Here is a 22,439-nt window from a genome sequence, read left to right as displayed (position 1 = left end):
GGGGGACCCTGGAGGCCAAGTACTTACTATGTTGGCTTTTCCATGTGGCACGCAGACTGCTGAAAGCTGCTGCCTTGGCTCGAGGCTTTGCTTGGCAGAGAAATCCCCGGCCTTGCTGAGGCAGGGCAAGGCAAAGGCTTGAGAGCAGTAGAAGCCTTGTGCCGTTTCCCTGGTTGCAAGTGTGCTTGTCTAAGGCTGGTGCACTGGCCCTGTCCGTGCTGCTGAGTGTGTCTGCTTGCTGCCATGTGGTCATTGGTGAGCTCCCTGAGCACGGCCCGAGAGAGGGGGAGTGTTGCCAAAGAGTTTTGTCCTCCTGCCTTGAAGCCCCAAAGGGCCCCTCAGTAGGGAGGCCTGTGGGGTGAGGGCCTTGAGGGCACGTGAAGCAAAGCAGATAGATAGGCAAGAGCTGGCGTGATGCGCCTCCTGGGAGAGCACTTGCCCTCTGCTTTGTGGAGGTGGGAAGGGAGCAGGCTCTGGGCTTTGACTGGATGTTCAGAGGAAGTGCCTGGGGAAAGGCTCTGGAGGACTAGAAGCAAGCGGAAGGGTTGGAGAGTGGGTCTTGGTGTGTTTTGGGGCCCTTGCCCATGGTCGCTTCTGCTCGGAAAAACTGCCTGTTGGAGGGCTCCGAGAGAGGCTGTGCCCACGCGGCACGCCGTGGCCTGGCCGTTGGTGGTGCTGCGTGCCTCTTGCTGGGCCCTGAGACCTGTGGCCCTGGAAGCAGCCTGAAGGGTGTTGGCAGAGCAGCTCTGAGCGTGGCAGCTGTTTGGCTTTCGCAGGGCCTTGGAGGCTGGGGAAGGGCCCGTCCTCCCCTTGCCGTTGTCATTAGCCCTGCTGGCGGGCCAGGGGGAAGAGCTGCTGAGTGCTGCCTCTGCTGGTGTCCCCAGCTGAGATGCCCTCGCCTCAGTCCTTCCCCACGTCCCAAACTGTCAGGGCCCCAAACCAGAGAGTGCTTGTTGTCCTTGATGTGTAGGGGATGTGCTGGCTTGGTTCAGTCCTTCCTTGGGGCAGGAAGTGGCCTTTGGAGTTGCGGGAAGGCTTCTTGCTCTGACTGGGCCATGGGGCCCTGCTGTCTTCCGCTTCATGGTCGCTGCTCCCACACAATCGGCCCCTTAGGAAATGTTGCCAGGAATCCCTTGCAGGCCTTTCTCCAATTCCTGAGCTTCACGGGCTCGGTGCGGGTACTGGCTGGGCAGAAGGTGATCTTCTCTTGGGGCAGGAACTGGCCCGTCCTGGGTGTTTTGCTGCACTAGGAGCAGTGTGAGGCACCAGGGTGAGTGAGGGAGACCGTTCAGGAGGTGTCTCAGCCTTGGGGAGAGCAGGGGCAGCTGCAGGGGGCAACAGCCACGAGGTCCCTAGTGTCTGTGAGAGCTGTGCCAGAAAATCACCACTGCCCAATCAGTTCTTTGTCGGTAGCTGAGAGGCCAGCAGGGGCCGTGTGGCTTGGCTGCTGATTCTGAGGTCCCTTGGGGCTGAGGAGCTGAGAGGCCAGCTGCAGGAACAAGGCTGGCGTGTTGTCTGTAAGGTCCCTTCTGCAAGGGTTACATGATTGGCTAGCAGGAGGCGTGTGGCTGGGGAGGTGCTGGTGAGGTGTCTTCTGGCTGAGCAGTTGCTGGGGCAGCAGCAGGTGCACGGCTGGGACGTGTGCTTTGGAGGTGACGTTGGCCGGAGCATCTGGGAGGTGAGCATTTGGCTGATGGCTGAGGAAGTTGTTGTGAGGTCACTTGTGTGTCAGGGGCTTGTAGGGCAGTGGCGGGCAGACGGCTGGGAAGGTGGCCGTGAGGTCCTGTCTTTTGGAGTGGCTGATAGAGCAGCAAGAGGCAGGTGGCTGGGAAGGTGCTTGTGAGGTGACTGCAGAGAGAGCAGCCCAGGTTGCCCATGGCTGGGAAGTGACTCGGAGGTCCCGCCTGTCCCCGCAGGCTGCCTGGCCTGCAGCATTGCTTAGACATTGGCAGTGGAATCTAGGCTTGACAGTGTGTGCGTGGTGTGGAAATTGTGCCCCATGAAAAGAGAGGGGCCTGGTGAGATTTGTCTCAGCCTGGGCAACATTCATGGGAAATGAGAACACTGCCCCAAATTTGCTCCCCAGCCTTGCCCATGGTTATGGAACATGGGAAGCACCAGGGTCCCACGTAAAGCCCTCTGGATGATGCGTGTTAAGGGCCTATTTGCTCTTTTCTGGCATCTCATCTCTCTCCTAAGCACCGCAGACTGAGAAACCTTGCTGAGGCCTTTTCAAAACAAAGAGCCTGCTTTGGTGCCTGAAGGAGGAAGGCTGCGTCCTGTCCCATCCTGTCCTACATCCTCCTTTGACAAGAAGAGTGACCCACGGGAGAAACCTGTCTTGAGGCTCGCCAAAGCATCGCAGCCCATGGCCACCCTTTTGTGCTGTTTGACCTCACATGATTTTGATCCCGTCTTTAACAAGTGCCAAACCCCTAACATAGCCCCAAACCCCAGCTTCCCACACAGGTCTGCCCTGTGCAGAGACCTGTTGGTGCAGGGGCACAGAAGTGACCTCTGCCGTGACCCATCTTAGATTTTTCACAGCCTTTGTCACCATCTGGTCACGTTCCTGAAGGAGTTATCAGCCAGTTTTGGAAACTAACTGTGGGGAGGGGAGGTGATTGCTTTGCAGAACATGGAGGGAAATCTCTCTGCTCTCTCCCTGGCTGTGCCATCTCCATGGCAGTGACCTACTGAGCCCAGAGATGACACGGGCTGAGGTCACAGGGGGATGTGCCGCATCACAGAGAGGTCTCTCCCCGGTGCCATGGGAGAGCCCTCACTTCCCTGCAAGGCCAGGGCACGGCTCACACACTCCCCACTGCTGCCCTTCAGAGCTACTCCCCAGCAAGGAGGGAGGCCAGGAGGCAGTGGGGCTGCACTGGGGCTCCTCACCAACAGGCACAAGAGCAGGGACACATTGGAGAGGAATTGTGGGGGACGAGACAGGAGACAAGAGAGTCCTTTTTCCCTGGAGGGAGAGGCGAGCCGAAGGAAAGGGGCCAAACGAGATGGAGACTGCTGGACCAAGAACATTAGCCCAGACCACGGATACTAGCTTTCCAGTGCTCCTGCAGCTCTCCACCAAGGGTAAGGGATTGAGGAACTGCTTCCTGAGGTGTCGCACAGAGACTGTGAAATGGAAAAACAGTTGTGGGACCTGGGCTGTGGGGGTGTCTGGACAGGGCTGGGGGCGGCCACAAGAGCCCTGCTGGAGGGTCCCGTCTGGCTCAGGGCACAATGGGGCAGGCAGGAGTGCTGGGTCCTGGGGCTGGGGCTGTCCTGAGCCCCGAGGCTCCTGTGGGGCTGGCTCCATCCCCTCCTGGTAGGGTGGGAGGAAATTCAGGCCCAAGTTTCCCTGGAAGTGGGTCCCCCCTTGGGGTCTGGCTCTGGCAGGAAAGGGGTCCTGGCTCCCAGAGGCTGCAATGTCCACCAGATCCCAGGGGGATCTCAAGAGCCTGCTGGAAATGCCCACAGAGGACATGAAACCTTCACCTTGTAATAACCCTCAGCATGGCACCAGACCCACCACCAACGATGGTGGGAGGAAGGAGCTGCCTGCTGGGTCATGTGTCTGCAATGTTGCCATGGCATCGCCCCCAGTGCTGCCCTGCTACTGGCTGACAAGAGGAGGAGGGTTGTGTTGGGTTGCCGGATGTCTCTGTCAGCCCATCACAGTCCAGCACGTGGGTTAAAGACACTTATAAGTGCAGCGGGAGCAAAGCAGGAGAGCAGGAGTGGGAGTGAGTGGGTGTGTAGGTGTGTTCCCATGCTGGCCCTGGCCGTGTGGGGCTGCTCTCCTCCAGGAGCTGCCACGGGCTTAGCACCATAGGACAGAGGTGCCTGGGCCCCAGGGGAGCTGTCCTGCAAGCCAGATGTGCTGGCCGGCCCCAAGCAGCTGCGCTGGGCGGTACAGTGTGGTTTGGCCGAGATTTGTCTGCAAGATGGGAATGCTCTTTCTGCCCTTGGATTGGTGGAGGTGGGAAGGGAGCAGGAGCAGAGGTGGGAGTGGATGTTCAGAGGAAGTGCTTGTTGCTGCCTCTTGGAGGACTAGAAGGAAACAGAAGGGCTGGAGAGTGGGCCTGGCTGTGATTTGGGTCCATGGTGGAGGGTGTCCTGGCTGCTGGCCTGTGTGGTGGTGTGGCCTGTGTGTGCCTGCTGCAGAGGGGCGTGCTGGCTGTCCACGCTGTGTGAGGCGAGGGGTGGGGGTGAGGTGTGTGCCAGAAGTTGGGTGGCGTGTGGTGGGGAGAGGCGGTGGCCCCAGGGTGTTGGTTGTGGGTGCGGGAGGAGACGTGTGGAGAGAGCAGTGGTGTGCGTGGGGAGTGCCATGAGGCTGTGGAGGTGGGGAGCGCTGCGAGGTGAGCAGGTGCCTTGTCTGCTGGGGCCCCGGCTGCCCTGGTGGCCCCATGAGCCAGGCACGCTGGCAGCCGGCTGCCTTCTGCCCGCTCAGCTTCACGCCATGAGTTTCCTCCGCTCTTGCCAGGCTCTGTAGCCAGGACCCACCCGAAAGTCCAGGGAGCGCTTCTCCTTGCTCTGAGAGCTGTACAAGGCATGCTTTTCCCTCCTTTCCTCTTGGCTGCTTTTTGTGGGGAGAGCTTTGGTCTTGCAGCAGTGTTGGCTGAAGGAGCAGAAGGTCGTGGGAGTTGCTCGTTCATGGCTGGGCGTTAGCGTGCTGGAAGGTGTTTGGAGGAGTGAAGGCCTTGTGGAGAGGTGTTCTTGGGAGAGGGGCAGGTGTGTTCTTGGGAGAGGACTCTGGAGGGGGGCTGATGGCTCCCTGTGCCAAATCTCCCTGGACAAGGAGTGCCTTGGAGGAGGGAAGGCAAGGCAAGGGTGGCCTGCGAGGGATGCGCAGCCCAGGTCTCTCTTCCTTCCAGCTGCCGTCTCGGCAAGTTCCTGCACCGTCCCGCTGCAGGGTGAGCTTTGTGTGCTGCAGCAGGGCAGCGAGAGAGCCCCCTTGGGCAGGCAGGAGCGTGCGAGGTGCTGATGTGGGGAAGGTGGTGGTGTTGGCTTGAGGTTTGGGTGGATGTGAGGAGCCCCACGGAGCTCTAGGGGCATTGCTGCGAGTGTGTGGAGCCAAGGGAGTGGTGGTGAGCACAGGCGTCCTCCAAGCAGCCTGCCGGCTTGTGGGCAGGCATTGTGGACGCTGAGCGCTGGAAGCCCTTTCCCCTTGGTGTTTTCTCCCTGAGCGCTTGGAGAGTTGCCACTCCTTTTTTGGGAGGTGGGGAGAGTCCTAGAGCCTTTGCATTGTGACCACTCTTGTTTTTCGGACGGCTCCCTGCTGACGCCGTGATGGGGTCGTGTCCTTGCAGGCCTGAGAAATGCAGGGGCCAAAGAGTGGAGCACTAGGGGCTCAAGAGCTTGCTAAGAGAAGAGAGGGAAGTGGTCCTTGCTGCAGGCTGCTGCCTGGTGCTGCTTTGGAGGAGAGCTCCTGGCACCAGACGTGAGGACAAACCAGCTTGGCTCTGCCACACGCCCAGCTCCTTCAGTGGGTGGCTTAGCTGGTGCTCTCGGGCTCTGCCTGGGCCATGCCTGGGGGGACCCTGGAGGCAGAGCCTGTGCTGGCTTTTCCATGTGGCACTCGCACTGCTGAAAGCTGCTGGCTTGGCTCGAGGCTTTGCTTGGCAGAGAAATCCCCGGCCTTGCTGAGGCAGGGCAAGGCAAAGGCTTGAGAGCAGCGGAAGCCTTGTGCCGTTTCCCTGGTTGGAAGTGTGCTTGTCTAAGGCTGGTGCACTGGCCCTGTCCGTGCTGCTGAGTGTGTCTGTGTGCAGCCGTGTGGTCATTGGTGAGCTGTCGGAGCACGGCCCGAGAGAGGGGGAGTGGTGCCAAAGAGTTTTGTCCTCCTTCCTTGAAGCCCCAAAGGGCCCCTCAGTAGGGAGGCCTGTGGGGTGAGGGCCTTGAGGGCACGTGAAGCAAAGCAGATAGATAGGCAAGAGCTGGCGTGATGCGCCTCCTGGGAGAGCACTTGCCCTCTGCTTTGTGGAGGTGGGAAGGGAGCAGGCTCTGGGCTTTGACTGGATGTTCAGAGGAAGTGCCTGGGGAAAGGCTCTGGAGGACTAGAAGCAAGCGGAAGGGTTGGAGAGTGGGTCTTGGTGTGTTTTGGGGCCCTTGCCCATGGTCGCTTCTGCTCGGAAAAACTGCCTTTCGCAGGGCTCCGAGAGAGGCTGTGCCCACGCGGCACGCCGTGGCCTGGCCGTTGGTGGTGCTGCGTGCCTCTTGCTGGGCCCTGAGACCTGTGGCCCTGGAAGCAGCCTGAAGGGTGTTGGCAGAGCAGCTCTGAGCGTGGCAGCTGTTTGGCTTTCGCAGGGCCTTGGAGGCTGGGGAAGGGCCCGTCCTCCCCTTGCCGTTGTCATTAGCCCTGCTGGCGGGCCAGGGGGAAGAGCTGCTGAGTGCTGCCTCTGCTGGTGTCCCCAGGTGAGATGCCCTCGCCTCAGTCCTTCCCCACGTCCCAAACTGTCAGGGCCCCAAACCAGAGAGTGCTTGTTGTCCTTGATGTGTAGGGGATGTGCTGGCTTGGTTCAGTCCTTCCTTGGGGCAGGAAGTGGCCTTTGGAGTTGCGGGAAGGCTTCTTGCTCTGACTGGGCCATGGGGCCCTGCTGTCTTCCGCTTCATGGTCGCTGCTCCCACACAATCGGCCCCTTAGGAAATGTTGCCAGGAATCCCTTGCAGGCCTTTCTCCAATTCCTGAGCTTCACGGGCTCGGTGCGGGTACTGGCTGGGCAGAAGGTGATCTTCTCTTGGGGCAGGAACTGGCCCGTCCTGGGTGTTTTGCTGCACTAGGAGCAGTGTGAGGCGCCAGGGTGAGTGAGGGAGACCGTTCAGGAGGTGTCTCAGCCTTGGGGAGAGCAGGGGCAGCTGCAGGGGGCAACAGCCACGAGGTCCCTAGTGTCTGTGAGAGCTGTGCCAGAAAATCACCACTGCCCAATCAGTTCTTTGTCGGTAGCTGAGAGGCCAGCAGGGGCCGTGTGGCTTGGCTGCTGATTCTGAGGTCCCTTGGGGCTGAGGAGCTGAGAGGCCAGCTGCAGGAACAAGGCTGGCGTGTTGTCTGTAAGGTCCCTTCTGCAAGGGTTACGTGATTGGCTAGCAGGAGGCGTGTGGCTGGTGAGGTGCTGGTGAGGTGTCTTCTGGCTGAGCAGTTGCTGGGGCAGCAGCAGGTGCACGGCTGGGACGTATGCTTTGGAGGTGACGTTGGCCGGAGCATCTGGGAGGTGAGCATTTGGCTGATGGCTGAGGAAGTTATTGTGAGGTCACTTGTGTGTCAGGGGCTTGTAGGGCAGTGGCGGGCAGGCGGCTGGGAAGGTGGCCGTGAGGTCCTGTCTTTTGGAGTGGCTGATAGGGCAGCAGGAGGCAGGTGGCTGGGAAGGTGCTTGTGAGGTGACTGCAGAGAGAGCAGCCCAGGTTGCCCATGGCTGGGAAGTGACTCGGAGGTCCCGCCTGTCCCAACAGGCTGCCTGGCCTGCAGCGTGGCTTAGACATTGGTGGTGAAATCTAGGCTTGACAGTGTGTGCGTGGTGTGGAAATTGTGCCCCATGAAAAGAGAGGGGCCTGGTGAGATTTGTCTCAGCCTGGGCAACATTCATGGGAAATGAGAACACTGCCCCAAATTTGCTACCCAGCCTTGCCCATGGTTATGGAACATGGGAAGCACCAGGGTCCCACGTAAAGCCCTCTGGATGATGCGTGTTAAGGGCCTAGTTGCTCTTTTCTGGCATCTCATCTCTCTCCTAAGCACCGCAGACTGAGAAACCTTGCTGAGGCCTTTTCAAAACAAAGAGCCTGCTTTGGTGCCTGAAGGAGGAAGGCTGCGTCCTGTCCCATCCTGTCCTACATCCTCCTTTGACAAGAAGAGTGACCCACGGGAGAAACCTGTCTTGAGGCTCGCCAAAGCATCGCAGCCCATGGCCACCCTTTTGTGCTGTTTGACCTCACATGATTTTGATCCCATCTTTAACAAGTGGCAAACCCCTAACATAGCCCCAAACCCCAGCTTCCCACACAGGTCTGCCCTGTGCAGAGACCTGTTGGTGCAGGGGCACAGAAGTGACCTCTGCCGTGACCCATCTTAGATTTTTCACAGCCTTTGTCACCATCTGGTCACGTTCCTGAAGGAGTTATCAGCCAGTTTTGGAAACTAACTGTGGGGAGGGGAGGTGATTGCTTTGCAGAACATGGAGGGAAATCTCTCTGCTCTCTCCCTGGCTGTGCCATCTCCATGGCAGTGACCTACTGAGCCCAGAGATGACACGGGCTGAGGTCACAGGGGGATGTGCCGCATCACAGAGAGGTCTCTCCCCGGTGCCATGGGAGAGCCCTCACTTCCCTGCAAGGCCAGGGCACGGCTCACACACTCCCCACTGCTGCCCTTCAGAGCTACTCCCCAGCAAGGAGGGAGGACAGGAGGCAGTGGGGCTGCACTGGGGCTCCTCACCAACAGGCACAAGAGCAGGGACACATTGGAGAGGAATTGTGAGTGATGAGACAGGAGACAAGAGAGTCCTTTTTCCCTGGAGGGAGAGGCGAGCCGAAGGAAAGGGGCCAAACGAGATGGAGACTGCTGGACCAAGAACATTAGCCCAGACCACGGATACTAGCTTTCCAGTGCTCCTGCAGCTCTCCACCAAGGGTAAGGGATTGAGGAACTGCTTCCTGAGGTGTCGCACAGAGACTGTGAAATGGAAAAACAGTTGTGGGACCTGGGCTGTGGGGGTGTCTGGACAGGGCTGGGGGCGGCCACAAGAGCCCTGCTGGAGGGTCCCGTCTGGCTCAGGGCACAATGGGGCAGGCAGGAGTGCTGGGTCCTGGGGCTGGGGCTGTCCTGAGCCCCGAGGCTCCTGTGGGGCTGGCTCCATCCCCTCCTGGTAGGGTGGGAGGAAATTCAGGCCCAAGTTTCCCTGGAAGTGGGTCCCCCCTTGGGGTCTGGCTCTGGCAGGAAAGGGGTCCTGGCTCCCAGAGGCTGCAATGTCCACCAGATCCCAGGGGGATCTCAAGAGCCTGCTGGAAATGCCCACAGAGGACATGAAACCTTCACCTTGTAATAACCCTCAGCATGGCACCAGACCCACCACCAACGATGGTGGGAGGAAGGAGCTGCCTGCTGGGTCATGTGTCTGCAATGTTGCCATGGCATCGCCCCCAGTGCTGCCCTGCTACTGGCTGACAAGAGGAGGAGGGTTGTGTTGGGTTGCCGGATGTCTCTGTCAGCCCATCACAGTCCAGCACGTGGGTTAAAGACACTTATAAGTGCAGCGGGAGCAAAGCAGGAGAGCAGGAGTGGGAGTGAGTGGGTGTGTAGGTGTGTTCCCATGCTGGCCCTGGCCGTGTGGGGCTGCTCTCCTCCAGGAGCTGCCACGGGCTTAGCACCATAGGACAGAGGTGCCTGGGCCCCAGGGGAGCTGTCCTGCAAGCCAGATGTGCTGGCCGGCCCCAAGCAGCTGCGCTGGGCGGTACAGTGTGGTTTGGCCGAGATTTGTCTGCAAGATGGGAATGCTCTTTCTGCCCTTGGATTGGTGGAGGTGGGAAGGGAGCAGGAGCAGAGGTGGGAGTGGATGTTCAGAGGAAGTGCTTGTTGCTGCCTCTTGGAGGACTAGAAGGAAACAGAAGGGCTGGAGAGTGGGCCTGGCTGTGATTTGGGTCCATGGTGGAGGGTGTCCTGGCTGCTGGCCTGTGTGGTGGTGTGGCCTGTGTGTGCCTGCTGCAGAGGGGCGTGCTGGCTGTCCACGCTGTGTGAGGCGAGGGGTGGGGGTGAGGTGTGTGCCAGAAGTTGGGTGGCGTGTGGTGGGGAGAGGCGGTGGCCCCAGGGTGTTGGTTGTGGGTGCGGGAGGAGACGTGTGGAGAGAGCAGTGCTGTGCGTGGGGAGTGCCATGAGGCTGGGGAGGTGGGGAGCGCTGCGAGGTGAGCAGGTGCCTTGGCTGCTGGGGCCCCGGCTGCCCTGGTGGCCCCATGAGCCAGGCACGCTGGCAGCCGGCTGCCTTCTGCCCGCTCAGCTTCACGCCTGGAGTTTCCTCCGCTCTTGCCAGGCTCTGCAGCTACGACGCACCCGAAAGTGCAGGGAGCGCTTCTGCTTGCTCTGAGAGCTGTACGAGGCATGCTTTTCCCTCCTTTCCTCTCGGTTGCTTTTTGTGGGGAGAGCTTTGGTCTTGCAGCAGTGTTGGCTGAAGGAGCAGGAGGTCGTGGGAGGTGCTCGTTCATGGCTGGGCGTTAGCGTGCTGGAAGGTGTTTGGAGGAGTGAAGGCCTTGTGGAGAGGTGTTCTTGGGAGAGGGGCAGGTGTGTTCTTGGGAGAGGACTCTCGAGGGGGGCTGATGGCTCCCTGTGCCAAATCTCCCTGGACAAGGAGTGCCTTGGAGGAGGGAAGGCAAGGCAAGGGTGGCCTGCAAGGGATGCGCAGCCCCGGCCTCTCTTCCTTCCAGCTGCCATCTCGGCAAGTTCCTGCACCGTCCCGCTGCAGGGTGATCTCTGGGTGCTGCAGCAGGGCAGCGAGAGAGCCCCCTTGGGCAGGCATGAGTGTGCGAGGTGTGGTGTGGTGAGGTGCTGACGCGGGGAAGGTGGTGGTGTTGGCCTGAGGTTTGGGTGGGAGTGAGGAGCCCCACGGAGCTCTAGGGGCATTGCTGCGAGTGTGTGGAGCCAAGGGAGTGGTGGTGAGCACAGGCGTCCTCCAAGCAGCCTGCCGGCTTGTGGGCAGGCATTGTGGACGCTGAGCGCTGGAAGCCCTTTCCCCTTGGTGTTTTCTCCCTGAGCGCTTGGAGAGTTGCCACTCCTTTTTTGGGAGGTGGGGAGAGTCCTAGAGCCTTTGCATTGTGACCAATGCTCTTGTTTTTCGGACTGCTCCCTGCTGACGCTGTGATGGGGTCGTGTCCTTGCAGGCCTGAGAAATGCAGGCGCCAAAGAGTGGAGCACTAGGGGCTCAAGTGCTTGCTAAGAGAAGAGAGGGAAGTGGTCCTTGCTGCAGGCTGCTGCCTGGTGCTGGTTGGGAGGAGAGCTCCTGGCACCAGGCGTGAGGACAAACCAGCTTGGCTCTGCCACACGCCCAGCTCCTTCAGTGGGTGGCTTAGCTGGTGCTCTCGGGCTCTGCCTGGGCCATGCCTGGGGGGACCCTGGAGGCAGAGCCTGTGCTGGCTTTTCCATGTGGCACTCGCACTGCTGAAAGCTGCTGGCTTTGCTCGAGGCTTTGCTTGGCAGAGAAATCCCCGGCCTTGCTGAGGCAGGGCAAGGCAAAGGCTTGAGAGCAGCGGAAGCCTTGTGCCGTTTCCCTGGTTGGAAGTGTGCTTGTCTAAGGCTGGTGCACTGGCCCTGTCCGTGCTGCTGAGTGTGTCTGCGTGCAGCCGTGTGGTCATTGGTGAGCTGTCGGAGCACGGCCCGAGAGAGGGGGAGTGGTGCCAAAGAGTTTTGTCCTCCTTCCTTGAAGCCCCAAAGGGCCCCTCAGTAGGGAGGCCTGTGGGGTGAGGGCCTTGAGGGCACGTGAAGCAAAGCAGATAGATAGGCAAGAGCTGGCGTGATGCGCCTCCTGGGAGAGCACTTGCCCTCTGCTTTGTGGAGGTGGGAAGGGAGCAGGCTCTGGGCTTTGACTGGATGTTCAGAGGAAGTGCCTGGGGAAAGGCTCTGGAGGACTAGAAGCAAGCGGAAGGGTTGGAGAGTGGGTCTTGGTGTGTTTTGGGGCCCTTGCCCATGGTCGCTTCTGCTCGGAAAAACTGCCTTTCGCAGGGCTCCGAGAGAGGCTGTGCCCACGCGGCACGCCGTGGCCTGGCCGTTGGTGGTGCTGCGTGCCTCTTGCTGGGCCCTGAGACCTGTGGCCCTGGAAGCAGCCTGAAGGGTGTTGGCAGAGCAGCTCTGAGCGTGGCAGCTGTTGTGCTTTCCTAAGAGCCTTGGAGGCTGGGGAAGGGCCCGTCCTCCCCTTGCCGTTGTCATTAGCCCTGCTGGCGGGCCAGGGGGAAGAGCTGCTGAGTGCTGCCTCTGCTGGTGTCCCCAGCTGAGATGCCCTCGTCTGAGTCCTTCCCCGTGTCCCAAACTGTCAGGGCCCCAAACCAGAGAGTGCTTGTTGTCCTTGATGTGTAGGGGATGTGCTGGCTTGGTTCAGTCCTTCCTTGGGGCAGGAAGTGGCCTTTGGAGTTGCGGGAAGGCTTCTTGCTCTGCCTGGGCCATGGGGCCCTGCTGTCTTCCGCTTCATGGTCGCTGCTCCCACACAATCGGCCCCTTAGGAAATGTTGCCACGAATCCCTTGCAGGCCTTTCTCCAATTCCTGAGCTTCACGGGGTCGGTGCGGGTACTGGCTGGGCAGAAGGTGATCTTCTCTTGGGGCAGGAACTGGCCCGTCCTGGGTGTTTTGCTGCACTAGGAGCAGTGTGAGGCACCAGGGTGAGTGAGGGAGACCGTTCAGGAGGTGTCTCAGCCTTGGGGAGAGCAGGGGCAGCTGCAGGGGGCAACAGCCACGAGGTCCCTAGTGTCTGTGAGAGCTGTGCCAGAAAATCACTACTGCCCAATCAGTTCTTTGTCGGTAGCTGAGAGGCCAGCAGGGGCCGTGTGGCTTGGCTGCTGATTCTGAGGTCCCTTGGGGCTGAGGAGCTGAGAGGCCAGCTGCAGGAACAAGGCTGGCGTGTTGTCTGTAAGGTCCCTTCTGCAAGGGTTACATGATTGGCTAGCAGGAGGCGTGTGGCTGGGGAGGTGCTGGTGAGGTGTCTTCTGGCTGAGCAGTTGCTGGGGCAGCAGCAGGTGCACGGCTGGGACGCGTGCTTTGGAGGTGACGTTGGCCGGAGCAGCTGGGAGGTGAGCATTTGGCTGATGGCTGAGGAAGTTATTGTGAGGTCACTTGTGTGTCAGGGGCTTGTAGGGCAGTGGCGGGCAGACGGCTGGGAAGGTGGCCGTGAGGTCCTGTCTTTTGGAGTGGCTGATAGGGCAGCAGGAGGCAGGTGGCTGGGAAGGTGCTTGTGAGGTGACTGCAGAGAGAGCAGCCCAGGTTGCCCATGGCTGGGAAGTGACTCGGAGGTCCCGCCTGTCCCCGCAGTATGTAGGCCTGCAGCGTGGCTTAGACATTGGTGGTGAAATCTAGGCTTGACAGTGTGTGCGTGGTGTGGAAATTGTGCCCCATGAAAAGAGAGGGGCCTGGTGAGATTTGTCTCAGCCTGGGCAGCATTCATGGGAAATGAGAACACTGCCCCAAATTTGCTCCCCAGCCTTGCCCATGGTTATGGAACATGGGAAGCACCAGGGTCCCACGTAAAGCCCTCTGGATGATGCGTGTTAAGGGCCTAGTTGCTCTTTTCTGGCATCTCATCTCTCTCCTAAGCACCGCAGACTGAGAAACCTTGCTGAGGCCTTTTCAAAACAAAGAGCCTGCTTTGGTGCCTGAAGGAGGAAGGCTGCGTCCTGTCCCATCCTGTCCTACATCCTCCTTTGACAAGAAGAGTGACCCACGGGAGAAACCTGTCTTGAGGCTCGCCAAAGCATCGCAGCCCATGGCCACCCTTTTGTGCTGTTTGACCTCACATGATTTTGATCCCATCTTTAACAAGTGGCAAACCCCTAACATAGCCCCAAACCCCAGCTTCCCACACAGGTCTGCCCTGTGCAGAGACCTGTTGGTGCAGGGGCACAGAAGTGACCTCTGCCATGACCCATCTTAGATTTTTCACAGCCTTTGTCACCATCTGGTCACGTTCCTGAAGGAGTTATCAGCCAGTTTTGGAAACTAACTGTGGGGAGGGGAGGTGATTGCTTTGCAGAACATGGAGGGAAATCTCTCTGCTCTCTCCCTGGCTGTGCCATCTCCATGGCGGTGACCTACTGAGCCCAGAGATGACACGGGCTGAGGTCACAGGGGGATGTGCCGCATCACAGAGAGGTCTCTCCCCGGTGCCATGGGAGAGCCCTCACTTCCCTGCAAGGCCAGGGCACGGCTCACACACTCCCCACTGCTGCCCTTCAGAGCTACTCCCCAGCAAGGAGGGAGGACAGGAGGCAGTGGGGCTGCACTGGGGCTCCTCACCAACAGGCACAAGAGCAGGGACACATTGGAGAGGAATTGTGAGTGATGAGAGAGGAGACAAGAGAGTCCTTTTTCCCTGGAGGGAGAGGCGAGCCGAAGGAAAGGGGCCAAACGAGATGGAGACTGCTGGACCAAGAACATTAGCCCAGACCACGGATACTAGCTTTCCAGTGCTCCTGCAGCTCTCCACCAAGGGTAAGGGATTGAGGAACTCCTTCCTGCGGTGTCGCACAGAGACTGTGAAATGCAAAAACAGTTGTGGGACCTGGGCTGTGGGGGTGTCTGGACAGGGCTGGGGGCGGCCACAAGAGCCCTGCTGGAGGGTCCCGTCTGGCTCAGGGCACAATGGGGCAGGCAGGAGTGCTGGGTCCTGGGGCTGGGGCTGTCCTGAGCCCCGAGGCTCCTGTGGGGCTGGCTCCATCCCCTCCTGGTAGGGTGGGAGGAAATTCAGGCCCAAGTTTCCCTGGAAGTGGGTCCCCCCTTGGGGTCTGGCTCCGGCAGGAAAGGGGTCCTGGCTCCCAGAGGCTGCAATGTCCACCAGATCCCAGGGGGATCTCAAGAGCCTGCTGGAAATGCCCACAGAGGACATGAAACCTTCACCTTGTAATAACCCTCAGCATGGCACCAGACCCACCACCAACGATGGTGGGAGGAAGGAGCTGCCTGCTGGGTCATGTGTCTGCAATGTTGCCATGGCATCGCCCCCAGTGCTGCCCTGCTACTGGCTGACAAGAGGAGGAGGGTTGTGTTGGGTTGCCGGATGTCTCTGTCAGCCCATCACAGTCCAGCACGTGGGTTAAAGACACTTATAAGTGCAGCGGGAGCAAAGCAGGAGAGCAGGAGTGGGAGTGAGTGGGTGTGTAGGTGTGTTCCCATGCTGGCCCTGGCCGTGTGGGGCTGCTCTCCTCCAGGAGCTGCCACGGGCTTAGCACCATAGGACAGAGGTGCCTGGGCCCCAGGGGAGCTGTCCTGCAATCCAGATGTGCTGGCCGGCCCCAAGCAGCTGCGCTGGGCGGTACAGTGTGGTTTGGCCGAGATTTGTCTGCAAGATGGGAATGCTCTTTCTGCCCTTGGATTGGTGGAGGTGGGAAGGGAGCAGGAGCAGAGGTGGGAGTGGATGTTCAGAGGAAGTGCTTGTTGCTGCCTCTTGGTGGACTAGAAGGAAACAGAAGGGCTGGAGAGTGGGCCTGGCTGTGATTTGGGTCCATGGTGGAGGGTGTCCTGGCTGCTGGCCTGTGTGGTGGTGTGGCCTGTGTGTGCCTGCTGCAGAGGGGCGTGCTGGCTGTCCACGCTGTGTGAGGCGAGGGGTGGGGGTGAGGTGTGTGCCAGAAGTTGGGTGGCGTGTGGTGGGGAGAGGCGGTGGCCCCAGGGTGTTGGTTGTGGGTGCGGGAGGAGACGTGTGGAGAGAGCAGTGCTGTGCGTGGGGAGTGCCATGAGGCTGGGGAGGTGGGGAGCGCTGCGAGGTGAGCAGGTGCCTTGTCTGCTGGGGCCCCGGCTGCCCTGGTGGCCCCATGAGCCAGGCACGCTGGCAGCCGGCTGCCTTCTGCCCGCTCAGCTTCACGCCTGGAGTTTCCTCCGCTCTTGCCAGGCTCTGCAGCTACGACGCACCCGAAAGTGCAGGGAGCGCTTCTGCTTGCTCTGAGAGCTGTACGAGGCATGCTTTTCCCTCCTTTCCTCTCGGTTGCTTTTTGTGGGGAGAGCTTTGGTCTTGCAGCAGTGTTGGCTGAAGGAGCAGGAGGTCGTGGGAGGTGCTCGTTCATGGCTGGGCGTTAGCGTGCTGGAAGGTGTTTGGAGGAGTGAAGGCCTTGTGCAGAGGTGTTCTTGGGAGAGGGGCAGGTGTGTTCTTGGGAGAGGACTCTGAAGGGTGGCTGATGGCTCCCTGTGCCAAATCTCCCTGGACAAGGAGTGCCTTGGAGGAGGGAAGGCAAGGCAAGGGTGGCCTGCAAGGGATGCGCAGCCCCGGCCTCTCTTCCTTCCAGCTGCCGTCTCGGCAAGTTCCTGCACCGTCCCGCTGCAGGGTGAGCTCTGGGTGCTGCAGCAGGGCAGCGAGAGAGCCCCCTTGGGCAGGCATGAGTGTGCGAGGTGTGGTGTGGTGAGGTGCTGACGCGGGGAAGGTGGTGGTGTTGGCCTGAGGTTTGGGTGGGAGTGAGGAGCCCCACGGAGCTCTAGGGGCATTGCTGCGAGTGTGTGGAGCCAAGGGAGTGGTGGTGAGCACAGGCGTCCTCCAAGCAGCCTGCCGGCTTGTGGGCAGGCATTGTGGACGCTGAGCGCTGGAAGCCCTTTCCCCTTGATGTTTTCTCCCTGAGCGCTTGGAGAGTTGCCACTCCTTTTTTGGGAGGTGGGGAGAGTCCTAGAGCCTTTGCATTGTGACCACTCTTGTTTTTCGGACTGCTCCCTGCTGACGCCGTGATGGGGTCGTGTCCTTGCAGGCCTGAGAAATGCAGGAGCTAAAGAGTGGAGCACTAGGGGGTCTAAATGGGGATACTCCCTCTGTACATAATTTGTGCAGACATTGTTTTCTTCTGATGTGGCACGATCCTAGAAACTTTTTGCTTATAATGCAGTAGTATCCTTCAATTAGCCCTTAATTAACCATCCAATTAACCCCCCTCCAGACCCGTGATAGTTGTGGATCTGGGAGTGTCTTGATTTCTTCCTGCTGAAGGGCTCAATGCTTTGGGGCTTTCTGCTAAAACCTGCACCCTGCACACTGCCCTGAGCTTTTAAACCAGACATCCACATGCTGACATCCAGCAGGAGGCCTCAGAGAGCAGTTCAGATCATGTGGGACTTTTTCCACCCACACAGTTCACAATGGTCTCTCCACCGTGGAGCACTCAGAGATACTCTTTCAAGTGTCAGTGCCACAGTCATAAGCTTTTAAAATGGGGCCAAATAAGGGAAACTTCCAAAGACCACGTTTTTCTTCAGAAGAGAATAATGGCCTTCAAAACCACTTCTCCCAGATGCCCCTGCTACTGTGAGTAGTGATGCTCAGGCACTTCCCTGCAAGTCAGCAAGAAACCCTTCATGGGTCACAGCTGAGAATCAGCTTGCAAAGCTGAAGCTCTTTGAAGCAAATAACTTGCAAGCCCCCTCTGAATTATGCTCCTCCCCTTTCCACATGCTCCTCCCTTCTCTAAGGGAGGGGTGTCATTTTGCACCTGACACTTCAGGTGTCCAACTCAGCTGAGCACGTTTTGCAGTGTGTCACTGAGCTGGTCACTGAGGCCTGCAGTTTCTGAAGCTCTTGCCTGATCAGCTGGGGCACAGCCTGGGTATTAGCTCCCTCGTGGCCCCTTCTTTCCAAATGACCCTCCTCTGAGGTGAAATGCCAAGTGTGGATCTGCAGCTAATTTGCACAAAGGTCCCCTCTTGCCAGTGAGGTGGACATAAAAGCAAGTGAGGCTCAGTTACTTCTGGAGTGGTGCAGGGCTGTCCCAGCAGGCTTTGCACAGTTCAGCTCACCCACCCATCATCAAACTGCATTGGAGCCTGCAGGATGACTCCTTGGTATCACACTATAAAGAAAAAAAAACCCTCTATCTGGTAATAATACATCATGTACTACTTTGGGAAGGTTGAGCTGCCCAAGCAAGTCTCCAGATAACACCTGTGGTGTCTCTGGGCCACAGGGGCAGCACGCTGGGCTTGGAGGAGACCTAGGCAAGGAGCTGTGCGCTGCTTTGGCCAGGTCCTCTCCAGAGGGCTAGTGCTGAGCAAGGTGGCCATGAGCCGTGCCTGCCTGCCTGCTGGCCGTGGGTTGGTGGGCTGGCTGCAGCAGAGGTGCCCTCACAGTCAGCACTCAGACAGGTGCCTGTCACATGTGTCACCCTCTTTGCTCCCCAGGGTGGTCATTTCTGCTAGGTGGCTCTCTGAGGTGCTGGATGACATCAGAAAGCCTGCTGGCCAGCACATCTCCTGAAGGCCAATCAGGCAGCTGCAGTGGAAGTGACCTCACAGTCCATACTGCAGCCATGTACCCTTTGGCTGCCCTGAACCATCCTCTCCACTTGCATCTCCTCTCTGCTGGGATGAGTGGTGCTGTGATGCTCTTCTTGTCCTCAGAATGGCTCCTACCAGAACCCAGGCAATGAAGTTCCTGTACAAGAGGTGGCCTCGCCATCAACACTGCAGATGTGTCACTTTTATCTTTTTCTCCCCCACCCCTCTTCTGAGTCCACCTCTCTTATGGACCCCCACATTCATCATCCCAACCGTGTCCCCTTTACTGGCACCTCCCTCTCCCCCATCCCCATGGAATTACACACGCTGTGGCAGGATGAAAATGGGCTCCTGAGGAAGGCAGGCTGGGGTGGTGAGGAGGTGGAGGCGTGTCTGTGCAAAGGGGTGGCTGGAGCGCACAGGGCTTTGCCTTGGAGCAGGTGATGAGCCAGTTGAGACCTTGTAGGAAGGAGAAGAGGACACACCAGTCTGGGTGACATCCTGGTAGTGTTTGCTAAGGGCTGCCTGAGGAGGGGAGGGAAGTAGCTGAAACCTCCTGCCGGCAGCTGGGGGAAGCCTCGTGGTCACAGCTCCCGGTTCTCCCAGGACAGTTTAACCACCCTGAAATCTGCTGGAAGGGCAGTGCCCCTGGGCACAAGCAGCCCAGGAGCTTCCCAGCGAGTGCTGGAAAGAGTTTCTTGACCCAGGCAATCAGTGAGCCATCAACGGCTGGACTCTGTCAGTCACTAGCAAACAGGACCGGATGGGGATGTAAAGGTTAAGGGCAGCCATGGCTGCAAGGACCATGAGATGGCGGAGAAGTCAGGCCAAAAGCTGTAGCACAGCGCAGGGCTGCAGGAGAGCCGATTCCAGCTAGTTCAGCATCTGCTTGGCAGGATCCCGCAGGAGGCTTCCCTGGAGGGCAGAGGGGCCATAGGCGCTCTGTAAAGACAGAATAGGCAGAGGAAGAGAGGACAGAGAGGCTAAAGAAGAGAGAGGCAATATGTCAGTTTGAATGCAGTAGTTTCTCAGAACAAAGTTTCTCCTTTTGCAGTGTTGGTAGGAAATGTATCATGATGAATAACTGCACCTATATAGAAACATGTGAAGTGGCATACAGTAATGACTGTAGTGCATGCACATGGTGCTGCCGATGAAAAGGGCAGAAAATATTCATTAGAACTGATAAAGCCTGTGTGAAGTTCTGAAAGCAAATATTTTTTTTTTCAGTTCTTGCATAGAGCTATTTTTTGCATAGATTTCAACCTATGACGAGAACTTGACCTTGAGGCCTTTAGGACATCTAGAGGCCATTGCTGCCTGAGATGCCCTGTGTAGCTGTGTTGCCATGGGGAAATGTGATCCAGGAGGTATGGGAACCTTTCTGGGGCATTAGTTGGTCACCAGGAGAAACATCTCAAGACCTCTCAGTGGGATGACTTTTTTTTTTTTTTCTGAGTAGAAAGGGAAGCCCAGACAACTGGGTTAGGCAGAGGCCTCTGTACTGGAGGGGGTCTGGCATCAGGTGTCCTTTAGGACATCACTGTAACACGGGTACATTGAGATTTGTGCAATGTCAGCCATCAAGAAACAGAGCATTTTGCCGAAGATGATCAGCCTGCTTCCCTCTGTCAGTTGTGAGAGCCCAGCACCTCGTTGTGCGACTTGCTGTGTGCAAAGAGCGAGGAGTGGCAGGGAAGACCCTGGCCAGGGAGTGGTTTGTGGGACCCTGGACTTGTGCGAGAGAGGTTTTGTTATACTTTCCAGCTTTAACATTTGTTGTGTACTTACTGTCTTTCTTGCTGTATTTCCTTTTAGTATGCTAGTGCTCTGGGGTGATTAAATCTTGTGTTTTTGTCTGAAAAGGAAAGTGATATTCCAAACTGGGGTGGGATGTAGTTGGAGGGTCACAGACGTTGGGTGCCATTGCAGGTGCCCTGGTGCCCTCTGCCCAGCCTCCCTCTGCAGCTCCGAGGGGCTCCGGTCTCCCGCAGCTCCCCTGGGAGAGCTGCCAGGCCCAGGCAGGAACCTCTGAGACACCGGGGCCTCTCCAGGTGCCACTGGCTGCTTGTGGTTCGACCCCTGAGCTCTGCCTGGAAAGGGGAAGAACTTCTTCAACATTTCTTCAAAAAATAGGAGCACATTTTCATGAGTTGAAATGACTGAATAATTTTAATACAAGTGTCCACATTTTCCAATTTCCAGCACTTTCCAGTCCATGGTGGAAATCTTCAGGAAGGGTATGTATCTCAGGAGAAGAACTATGGGTTTGCCCCTGGAATTCTGTTACCACTGCTCCGTTTATTACGCCATGTACATGATCTCAGGAATCTTTTACATATTTTTACACATCCTGATTGCATCAGACTGCCTGGACATGGGCACTTTCACTTGTTTTCCAATCTGCCTCCTCTCCTTACCCTTATTATACTCTTATACTCTCATTCAGCGAGATTTCTCCCCACTCTCTAGTGGCTGCTTTGAGGTGGAGGGAGTCTGAAGCTTGCCTCAGCTTTCAGCAGTCTCATTGGCTCTTTAGCCAGTGGCTTCATTGTGTTTCTTGCTGGCCTTTCCTGTCTACCTGTCTAAAACATTTCAAGGGAGGTCATTCCCTGTGGAAAGTGGACCTCACTGGAGGCAGCTTGGGCTGAAGGTACAGCGGAGAAGTGCTGGTCATTAAGTTTATTGAACTCTCTCATTTTTTTTTTTGCTCGATCACAATTGAGACAACCCCTTGTGTGTGTGTTTGCAGCTAATTGTCTAAGGAAAGCAGGCAGAAATTAGTGCCTATGCGCTGTAGCATTCAGCTAGAGACTCGAGTGGATTAAAGGCTAGATGTTAAGCAGAGTGCTGCAAGTCCCCAGGGGCTGAGGAGGGAAATGGCAGGGCTGGGGAGGAGGGGAGGAAGGTTGTCCATACATGTCTCCTATCAGAAATACTGTTTTTGTACACAACAAGATTCATTAGGAAACACTCTGGGGCAATGTCAGTGGGAGGATGTGGCTATCACTTATTCTGTACGCTGAAAAATAAAACTTTAAAAGCAGAAACCCTTTTTTTCCTTTTTGTTTGTGCTCTTTGAAATCTTCCTCTTGTAAAGCCACTCTGAAATCTCCCCAGTTAGCCACAGAAGGACTGAGGAGCTGAAGAAAATTGTGGGGAGAGACATGGGGTATTAAGGCTTTTTGCATATTAATGACCCCTCGGGTGTATTTGGTGCTGAGTCCATGAACCTCAAATACTGGGAGGAGACAGAACAAACCTCTCCAGAAGTTAGAAGCAAATCCCAAAGTTTCCTGGAGCATTAATTGGTCCCAGTGAGGGCAATTACCAAGAAAGTCTCCTTTGGGGGCCGATGAGAGCAGAAAGTGGGAGGCGATGTACAGGTGGCTGTGATGCCAAGACAACCTTGATGTGCTTTATCAAGCAGAACAGCCATGGCCCAAAGCCAGCCCCTGGGCAGGGTGATCCTCTCCCTCACCCATTGCTCAGGGCTCTTTGTGGGGTCAGTGTGAGGGTGGGGGAGGTGAGCAATGCCGAGTGCAGGACAACGTTACAACCCCTCCTGGGCTCCCTGGGGGTGAGGAGGCATCGAGGCCTGGTGCCAAAAGGAAATGACATCTTCTCGTAGGCCTCGGTGGTAGAGATACCAGCGACAGTCAAGAGGACAAAGACCTCAGTTCTGTTGGAGGCATTGCCCTCGGTTATCTTCACCACAGGCTGTCCTAAGGTCTCCCAAAGCTGCGCCTGTTTCCCTGCAGCCTGTAGACACCCAACCTTCTTCCCCACCTTGCTCTCACCTTGGGATCTTCCTGCCTCTGCTGCTGTCCCTCTGTCCTTGCTGGCTGCTCCTTGAAACACAAAGCCAGGGACTGATCTCAGATCTCCTCTGGGTGTCCTGTTGCACCAAAGCGCCGCCCTTCCAGTGACATTCTTTTTACCTGCTGTCCAGTCTGAACCCCTCAAGATGCAGTTTGCAGCTCTTGCCCCTTCTCATGCTCTTTCCCACTAGCAAGAAAAGCTCCATCCTCTCTGACACCACCCTTCAAGCAGTCACAGGCTACTACTGCACTGGCCTTAGCCTCCACTTCACCAGGCTGAAGAAGCCCAGGTCCCTCTGCCTCTCCGTACAGGCCGTGGACTTCAGGCCCCCAACCCCATCCTGGCAGACCTCCTCTGGACCCTCTCCACTTCCTCCCCAGTCCTCCAGCACTGAGCAGCCCACACTCAGATGCACTGTTCCAGGTGTGGCCACACGAGTGCTGAGTCAAGGGGAATAAGAGCTGCCCTTGTCTCAATGGCCATTGTCTTCCCAATGCAGGCCCTGTCTGCAGCTGGCCTCATTTGTGGTGAGTGTGCACCACTGGCTCCTATGGCATCCCTCGCGTAACATCCTGGCCCTTCTCCTCAGGGTCCCTCCTCTGCTGGTCAGGTCCCAGCCTGTCCTGATGCACAGCCCGTTCTGCCGCACGATGCTGGACTCTTCACTTTTCCTTGTGCAACATCATGAGGGCTGTT

This window comes from Struthio camelus, chromosome 29 (assembly GCF_040807025.1).
Source record: "Struthio camelus isolate bStrCam1 chromosome 29, bStrCam1.hap1, whole genome shotgun sequence".
NCBI classification, from domain to species: domain Eukaryota; kingdom Metazoa; phylum Chordata; class Aves; order Struthioniformes; family Struthionidae; genus Struthio; species Struthio camelus.
Note: the sequence above shows the minus strand (reverse complement) of the source record.